The following is a 10,000-nucleotide window of genomic DNA, read 5'->3' as shown; positions in this document are numbered from 1 at the left end:
GGTCGCCGCCGCCCCCCCCCCGTCGCCGCCGCCGCCGCCGCCGCGTCTTTGAGGTCGTCCACGTCGTCGGCCTTTTCGCTCAACTTCATCAGCTCCCACCCCGCCCTCCACCTCACCGGCCACAGGTAGCCTCGCCGCTGCGCACCTGCCCTCGCGTCCGCACCGGTGAGTGACGCCGAGCCCCTGCTTCGGGGCGCCAGCGTCAGGGCCTCGCTTCCCCTGGCCGGCCCTGCTTCGGGGCCTCCTCGGGCAGCTCGGGGGCTGACGGCTGGTTTCACCTACCGAGGACGCGTGTGGGTGAAGCAGGTGATGGGTGGGCCCGGCCCAGGCGGCGGCGGCGATGGCTCATGGTACTGCCAGGGCTGGTTCTCATTTCCACAGGACAATGAGAGTCTCCTTTCGTGGGTTTATCGTCACCAAGATACCTTTGTGTATCTTCTCGAGCTCCCAGGTAGAAGCAGGGCACTCAGGTGTCCCATTCTGACTTGGACACTCCGTGATAATTTTATCTTAAGGCAACAAGCTTAAAATTCAGTGTAGGAATAGAGCTCTTTGTTCTGAGATACAAGGATCAGGTGCCAGCCACTATTAAATTAATAGTTTAATCAGGTAGGAGACCAGGTTGGGACTGTCTAAAGCTGAATTTTTAGTTTTTAGGTTCTCTAGTATTTTGAGTATGTTAATTTATATACGTGCTACTGAACAAGAGCTTTTTATATTTATTAATTTTCAGAAACTCCTTAAAACCATTAAAATGTTCGAACTCTGGGATTTTAAGTAGGAAATAATTCGATAGGGTTGTTACTACAACACCTGTGTCAGAAAACACGGTTTTCTATACAAGAACAGTTTTCTATACAACTTAAGAAAACAAGTTACACTTTATCTGGTATAAAGTTGTGGTGGAGGAATGCTTATATCCTAATCTACAGATATTAGTGAACAACTAGCAACAGTGTTTCAACCTCACAGATTGCTGTACATGCTAAATAAAAGTTTCATTTGCTGTTATGCTCTGGTGGTGTAGATGCAGTGTATCTCAATATAGTCAGGGTTTGAGAGTTTTAAAAATTCTTAAGATTCAGTTGACACTGTTCACACCATAAAATGTGAATCTTGAACTTGGGCTGGTAATGGTCATGGTACAAAGGTTGGCAGGAAAATGGCATATCTGTACAAATTAACTAAACTTCATAGATATCTTGTGCTGTGGTTTTACAATTGGAAATTGTTTAGTGAAAAACTTCCGTTGGTGTTTTTTTATCATTAATTTTAGAAACATTACAAATTGGGCTGTAGCCAGAGCTTGAAACAATGCAACTGTTCAAAATAACTCATTGACTTTTAAATATCCAGCTTGTTTTGAGTATTTTAAGTTACGCAGGAATTATACGCACAGTAGTAAACAGAAGTCATTTTAGTCTTAAGCAGATTTGCCCATTGTGTTTGTATGGTCTGTGTGACATACTATTTATTGTTTTCCCAGTTTGAGTTCCATTTTTGTTTTCCAAAACTAATTTTAAAAAGGGAGTAACAGAAGTGATGAAAGACTTTAAGAAAAGATTATTATGATTAAAAATATCTAAATATATAATATATAAAATTGTAGTATACATATATTTTTCATTAGTGTCCAGAAATGTAAGCAAGAAAAATGTAATGAACTATTGTAATATTTAATGTTAATTAATGTATAATATTAAAAACAGATCATAAATCATAACCCACAGGGCTTATTTGAAGTGGATTTTTTCCCCTCTGTTTATGTTTATATGATCAAGTTTTAAAATAACAGTGGGCAGGAAATCTGAGAGAGGCTGAAGGCTCTTTTCTCATCCTGTTGTGACTTTGCCTGGAGACTGTGGCGTATCATGTAGCCTATTGTTTAGATAACTGGGCTGTCTCTGGGTTCTGCTCCTCTCAGAGAGTTTTAAAATTCTTGACCATGTGAGGTTTGAAGTACTGCAAACATTAAAAAAAAAAAAATCAGTTTTCACTGTTGATCATTGAAGCTTTACTTTGATATTAAAATGTCAGTTTTAAAAAGATTTCTAACCTCTGAGTATTTCATTTCTGTATATTAAAACATTTTCAACTGAAAAAGGTATTACAGCTTTAATAAATCTCATACAGCTTGTGATCCTCTTAATAAGGTACTTCATAATAATTTGTGAACTGGCCCTTTAGTTGTATAAGATTGTCACCCATTTATTAGACATCTGCCATAATCAGAACACAAACTGAGGGATTTGATTTACAAAATAATTTTCAAGGTTGGTGGTCTTGTCCTTTTACACATGAAGAAATTTAAGCTTAGAGGATTAAATATTTGTGCAAGGTTTTGTAGCTTAAGAGGAACAAAGTCTAGATTCACACCCAAGTCTTCTGACCATGAACCTGTGTCCTTTCCATTGGACCTGGTTTCCTTGATCTCATTTCATTTGGTAGACTGTTCAGATAAGCCTGCAGAACTGGTATTGTGTTAAAGAATGTAACTTTAAGAAGGCACACAGGAGTGAGAATGAGATAGGTCATGAATGTGGTTCTGGAACTAATGTTGAATTCTCTGTTTTTTCATTCTTAAGTTGACAACTTTGAACAGTGATACAATGTTGCTTTATCATTTCCTTTCCTTTTTTTTTTTTTTTTTAAGAGAGAGAGAAAGAGAGTGTACCTGAGTAGGGCAGAGGGAGAGAGAGAGGGAATCTTAAACAGGCCCGTCGTGGAGCCTGACTTGGGGCTCAATCCCACAATCATGGGATCATGACCTGAGCTGAAATCAAGAGTCAGACACTCACCCAGCTGAGCCAACCAAGCACCCTGCTTTATCATTTCTGATGTAAATTCTAGAATATTATACATATTGTGCACTTTATTTTGATGGGTTTATAGGAATTAGAATTAATAACACTGGTTTTGGTTGTGGATAAAATGAATAGTATAGTGTTCCTGTTTAAAATAGAACTTTATATTTTCCTCAAATGAGAGCAAATGAGAGAGATCATTGCCCATAAATGCAGTAGCTATCTTTTGCATATTAACTCTGTAATCCTGGTGGTGGGGGCCTTCTTTTCTTTTCTTTTTTTTTAATGTTTATTTATTTTTGAGACAGACAGAGCTTGAGGTGAGGAGGGGCAGAGAGAGAGGGAGACACAGAATCGGAAGCAGGCTACAGGCTCTGAGCTGTCAGCACAGAGCCTAATGTGGGGCTTGAACCCGCAAACTGTGAGATCATGACCTGAGCCAAAGTCAGACGCTTAAATGACTGAGCCACCCAGGTGCCCCAGTGGGGGGCTTGTTTTCAAATGATGATTAAATTGTCACCTGTACTGTTAGGACAGTTTTTTATGGCCTGTGTTTATTTCAGGAATGTCCTTTAAGCTATAATAAATATAAAGGACAAAAATGAGCACACAAAGTTCACCTTTTTTAACAAAATAGTCATTTCAGCAGAATAATGTAGTTGTATTTGGGTAAGTGAGAAGAAAAATGGTAGGACAGCTGAATTGAGTGACTGTGTTTACAGATATTTCATTATGAACTATTAGGAATTTTGCATCTCAAGGATACTAATATTCAACTGTAAATACAAGGGCTCAATATAAATTATTAATGGATGATCTGTAACACATCTCTGTGTGTATGTGTGTAGATAATCAAGAACTAACCAACGTTAAATAAGTTTAAATTCTGTTTTTGAGGTATTATATAATATTCAGAGGAACCAGAAAGTTTACCATTTAAAACAGTATTCTTTTATTTGACAAATTTGGTGGACTCTTAATTATGAATAATCTTAAAATGTAAGTGTTGGAATATTTTTCCATGTTTGGTTTTTAAAAATAAACTTTTTTCTTATATAGTATAAGAATGACCTGGTAGTTTGAGATCTTAGAAGCCCACCAAAAGTTCTCCCTGTAAAGTGCTGATATATAGAATGTAAAACTGGAAGAAAAATTCTGGCATCTTCAGAAATCTTGCTAGTGTTAAAGAGAAGGGAAGTCCTTTACTGTGCAGAAAGCATGACTCCAGTGAAACCAAAATACTGAAGTGCATTCTTTGGGTGATATTCATATAGGTGAAGATTTATATCCAGACTGAGTAATGTGCACTAAGGAAGGTGGTGCTCTTGACAAAACCACAGGCATCTTTTATACAAGTTACGTCACTTGTTGTTTTATTTGAAAGTAACCTGCTACTTAACCTTTACAAGGTAAAGTATTGCATATAGCAGAATTTTAAAATTTCTCTTATATGTGGATGAACATCTTTTTCAACGAATACTTACTGAGGACCTAGTATATTTGAAATATGACTAGGCAGAAATGGTTCTTCTGCGTACTGGCAGATCTTTGGATCTGGGAATTATAAAGAGTGGCAGAGACATAAAAAGAAAGTTAAATAGAAACATCCATTTAAAATCTGATTAAGTTTATATCAAATTTAACAGTTTACATTTGTATGGCACTTCATTGTTTTGGAGATTATTTTATGTACATTTGGTGCTTAAAACAACTTGTTGAAGTAGACTTACTCCTATTCTGTCGATGAGAAAATGGGGACAATAAAATTAAGCACCTTGTTCAAGGATAAAAATGTGGCTGCTTAGAAGAGTAGTGAGAATGGAACTCTGTGTGTTCCCATAGTAGATGACAGTTCTCTTATCTCCTAGGTGTTAGTCGGGGTTCACCTCTCAGCGGGGACTTCATTTTGTGGTTTCAGTTTGAATGGCTCCAGAAATTCTGAAAAGTCAGCATCACTAAAGTGATAATTGTTCAATGGTTTCTAGCTTTTTATTTCCCTTAATGTAAAAGGTAGGGGATGAGCATGATGCGTTAGTATGGAACTACTTTAACATTTCTAGTAGATTAATAGAGCTGAGGTTGGTCCAATTAACTTTTCTAGTTGGAGAGTTATTAAAGGATAGCCCACAAATCTGTTTTAAAAAAGAAAGGAGAGCTCTGTGGTAGAGCCGGCTTCAGAGGCGGCAGCAGCAGCTTGAGTGGCTTCGGTGAGGAAATGTGAGAGTTCCAGCATTCCTCTCAGTTCCTCTAGGCCTGAGAGGTTTTTGGTGGGGAGGGTCGCAGTGTTAGAGGAAAAGCAGCTTGTAGGCTTGGGTCTGTTGGAGGAAGACGAGGACTTCAAGGAGTTCCCTGTGGAAGACTGGGCTGGCTTAGATGCAGACGAAGATGCACGTGTCTGGGAGGATAATTGGGATGATGACGGTGTAGAGGATGACATCTCTAATCAGTTACAAGCTGAGCTAGAGAAACGTGGTTATAAGGTGGAGACCTCGTAGCATCCAGAGGTGGTGCTGAAGCAACCTAAACTTGAACTGTTTACTAAATTCTAGGATAGAGAACCCATGATGGAACACTTACAAAAATGTTTATTCATTACCTGCTTGGATTTTTGTGTGTGCTTGTAACACACACACAAAATAAATGTTTTGATCTTAAAAAAAAAAAAAAAAGAAAAATATTCTGGAGGAATTTTGGAAATAACTTTTATTATTTGCCACATTGATATTGGTTTGATAATTATGCTTTTTTTTTTTTTTTTTTTAAAACTTCACTAATGAGCTAAGGTGTGTCTGCATTGCCTTCTGCATTACTTTATGCCTTCACTCACTTAACAGATATTTGAGTGTCTGTCATGAGCCAGGCACTGTTCTAAGTGTTGGTGATACAGTGATAAATTAAGACTAAGTCCCTGTGCTAAATGACATTTTATTGTTGTTTTGAATTAAGTTAATTACAGACTCTTCATACTAGTATGTAATCAACAGGGCTGACCCTAAAGTTGGGAAATAGACAGTTGTCAAAGTGGTGCAATTTGATGGCTACTAAAAGACTCCTTTACTCTAAAATATTTTATGTGTGGCATTCAGTCCACTGAGTTATAACACTGTTACCCGTCTACTCCTGATGAAAGTGTGTTTCATCTTTTATCACAGTCTCAGGAAACAAGGCTGGGAGAAAATAAATGGGATCTGCAATTGATATGTTGGATTAGCAGCTATTGTTGATTGAGTTGTTGCTGTTGCTGTGTGTTAGATACTATGTCAAGCAAGTACTTGATGTACATTGTCTCAGCTAATCACTGTGTCACGTTAGTGCACTTGGTATTATGACCCATAACATATAGATTGGGAAACTGAGGCATAGAGATGTTAAGTTTGCTCAAGCTCACAATCAGTCCTTGGTGGAGATGGAGTGTGGAGATACCTAGCATGCAGTAGGTAAGAGTAGAAAGAATGCTGATAGATACATAGACTTGTGATGTTCTACTACTGTGTGATAGCATACGATGTAGATGGGAGTCCTTGGTGAGTGATGGGTGGGGAGTCAGGAGAGCTTGTTGTGGGGAGGGAGTGGACAGGGACAATTATTGCTTATCTAATTGCTTGGCCCTTAGGCTTAATCCTTTTTGTGACAGTCCTGAGGCTCCAGAGTTGCATTTAGGTACAAGTGCTTGTTTGCTTGTCCAGCGTATATGCAAGAGGGACTGGAAGACTAGAGGTGATCCTGGTTTTGCCAGTCATTACTTTGGTTAGATTACTTAGTTTCTCTGGGCTTCAGTTTTCTTATCTGTAAAATGGAGGCAATATTACCTACCTGGTGTGGTTCTTGTGAGAACCGAATTAGATAATAATACATGTGAAACACATATCACAGTGGTATATAATTAGTGTGCATTAGTATTGTGACTATGTTTAACTTTTTTTTTGTTTGGCAATATTTAATATGAAATGTTCAGTCAAAAAGAAAAAAAATGTGTTGGAGATTTGGGTGGAATCTTGAAGTTGGCCAGTTTCAAAAGGTTTTGAAATTTAGGTGTGCATCAGAATGACCTGGGAACTGGTAAAAACACTTGTCAAGAAGGTGTGGGTGGGCCCTGGGCTTAGCATTTTAAAAAACTTCTTGGTTGATTTACTTGTACACCAAAATTTGAGAACCACTAGTTTACAACTTTTCTTCATCTTGTGCCTAGGGAGGGCTTTAACAGTAACAACAACAAAAATTGTTTGGATTAACCAGGCAGTGTATGGTAGAAGGAAGTGAAGTATCAGTTACCAGAATCCCTCATTGATTTTTTTTCCCCCTGTTAAGCTTATTTGGGGCTTATAGGCATTTATCTTGAGAGGGCAGTGCAGTGTTGAATTTCACACCTACACTTAATTGCAATAAGTTTTTCAGCTTTTAACCAGCTTCATTTGGAAGTGAGCTGGTTATATTTAATTTTTAAACAATTATACAAACAGCAGTGTTACAAATAAGTAATACTTGACTAGCTCTGAAGATGATGTTAACCTTTTAAAATTGGATATCTTTAGATAATGTGCTATTTTGAACCAACCAGACTTGGTATTGTTAGCTGTATCAGGCAAGTTCCCAGCAGGAAAGAGATTTCATCCTTAAGGTTGCAAAGGAACAGATTACTGAGGTTAGAGAACAAACAAGAAGGTGGGGGTGGGGGTGGAGTCAGGTGGTAGAGTGGAATGAAGCACTCTGGGGATAACAATGGTGAGAAACCCTGAATTCTCCAGAGATTACAGAGCTGAGAGTTGAGAGCTAGAATTGTGGAGGAGGCCCCCAGGGAACTGTGGCTTTAAGGCAGGCCTGTTGGCAGGAAGGGAGGGAAAGTTCCCTGACCTCCCTCTCTCTTTGGGTCTCCTTCATTGGTTTGCATTGCTGGAGCCCAGCTAGAGAGCCTAGGTGATGGTCTGTGAAGGCTCATCCTCCTAGGGCAGGAACAGAGCAGAGGAGGGATTGGGGATTTGCTGGAGCAAGTGGAGAATAAATAGGGCATTGATTAGAACCTTTGGGAATTTATCGTATTTCTTTGGTACAATTTAAATAACTTTGAGAGTTGTGATACATCTCAAAAATGCTTGAGATTACTTGTCTTATACAAGCTTAGAAAACAGTTTATTCACTTTCTCATTTAATTGAACAGTTATTTTAGGAGGTTTTGTTTTGTTTTTAAGTAATCTCTATGTCCAACATAGGGCTTGAACTCTATCCAGAGATCAGGAGTCACATGTTGTACGGACTGAGCCAGCCAGGCTCCCCTTAGGAACTTTTGATGATCCATGTAACCCAATGAGAAATATAACCTAGGTCTGTTAACATAAAATTTATTAATATATTGTTGTGCCTTAATGAGGTTTCTGAAATTAGGTAGTCTTGGTTTGATAGAGTAAATGCTTTTCATTAGAAAATGCCTTTTAGAAAAATTTATTTATTTTGAGAAAGTGTGCATGAGTGTGAGGGGTAGAGAGAGGAGGAGAGAGAGAATCCCAAGCAGGCTCTGCACTGTCAGTGCAGGGCTCCATGGACTCATGAACTTGTGAGATCATGACCTGAGCCGAAATCAAGAGTCATGCTTAACTGAGTGAGCGACCCATGCGCCCCTGAAAAAATCTTTTAATGACTAAGTTTTTTTAAAAACTTTCTTTTTTGTCAAGAAGAGGGCTTTGCCTTGTGGAAATTGTACCTCCTGTTCACCTGAACTCTTGGATAGCAAAAAGGCCAGAACACACACATAATGTAGTAACAGTTCATAGAGGTAAGACTGTTGTGAAATAATTGTCCTTGCTCCCCACATCCTCTTAAGGACACTTTAAATTTCTGTATATATCTGTTGCAGTTTGGGGTTATTCAGCTGTCCTCTGTTAATGCCAATTTTACCTAGTTAATTCTGGGTACAGGTTTAAATGCATGTGTTTTATTTTGGACAAATTCCCGAGGATTACTAAAAAGCGTTTCTCTTCTTAGAGAGTTGGTATGAAGGGCCCTAATATATGAACAGTACTTCCCACCAAAACAATTAGATTGCATTTATATTTTCTTTGTACTCTTGTAGGTTTCAGGGAAAAGAAGTAGAAGATTTTACTCAGATTAAACAAAATCTTGTGAGACATCTGCACGGTACTTGAGACTACTTGTTTCAAGTACAAGTAGACTGGTTCTTGTTCACAGCTTCCAGAAGGGGAACAACTAGCTGTATAAGTCTAGGGCTGAGCAAATGAATGAAATAAGAAAAACCTGGCTGTGAGACTTTATAAATAAAAGGGTACTTCCAGATGTAATTATATAATTGGATCTTTTTTTTTTTTAGAAACAAATATGTTTATAAGCTTGTCTTTAAAAGAATATGGCACAAAAAAATAAAACAGGTTTGGAGTAAACCATAGAGTACCTGTGCTTGAAATAATATATTTAGGTATCTTCTTTGTAAGGGGGCTTTCTTTTTCTTTTCTGAAAAAGAGAGATTTCAGACTTTTCTATAGATTTTCTTCAGATCTTCTATAAACATAGTGTTTATTTTGATTTGGGCTGATAGAATTAGTATCCCAAAGGGGAGAATTGAGGCTGTTGGTTTTTCCATGTTATGCTCTTTGAATTTCCCTGATTTGAGGATTGAGTTATTTCAGAGAGAACTTTTCTCCAGTTCCTTGTTATTTTTTTTTTCTAAAATTAGATGAAACAACTGTGTTTTGGTTTGTGGGCATGAACTGCTGTCTGTTATCCTTTTGGTATTTTGGGGAAGAACAAAGTGTATTCATATGTATGTGTTTTCAGGAGGAATGTATTAGTTCTCTGCTCTTCCTGTCCATCATTATTGACTTGAAGATGAGAGCAGATGTTTTCATGTATCTTTAATCCCTTTGCTTGAGGTTTTAAACAAGACTATGCCTTGTGTTGGCCATTGAGATGGTGGAGAAAACAGATGAGTGCTAAGTGTAGAACTAGTCATTGTGTATTCCATGGCAAGTTGAGGAGACAGGGAGGGGAGAGAGGGATGGGAATTGCATGGGTTTGAGCATATTGACAGATTTCACTACAAAGACTACTCTGTAACCTAGATGTTTTAGAGCGCAGAAAAAATATTTATTTCAGTCAGAATTTTGTATTTCATAGATACATTCTACTGATAAGTTTGCCTTTTTTTTTTTTTTTTTTTTAAGAAAGAGAGCATGAGCCAGGGAGAGGCG

General features: G+C 38.1%; 1 protein-coding gene across 2 annotated transcripts in view; it reads left to right on the top strand.

The window, feature by feature from the left end:
- The first annotated feature begins 61 nt into the window (after window positions 1-61).
- Window positions 62-10,000, top strand: part of MYO6 (myosin VI) — a 142,696-nt gene continuing 132,757 nt past the window's right edge. For both annotated transcript variants that reach the window (XM_077770181.1, XM_077770167.1), the window contains exon 1: window positions 62-165. The gene's annotated coding sequence lies outside the window, so the exon portion shown is untranslated. The remainder of the gene's footprint in view (window positions 166-10,000) is intronic.

Source organism: Crocuta crocuta, unplaced genomic scaffold (assembly GCF_008692635.1).
Source record: "Crocuta crocuta isolate KB4526 unplaced genomic scaffold, BGI_CrCroc_1.0 scaffold270, whole genome shotgun sequence".
Lineage (NCBI taxonomy): Eukaryota > Metazoa > Chordata > Mammalia > Carnivora > Hyaenidae > Crocuta > Crocuta crocuta.
This window is presented reverse-complemented; position numbering and strand designations above follow the sequence as displayed.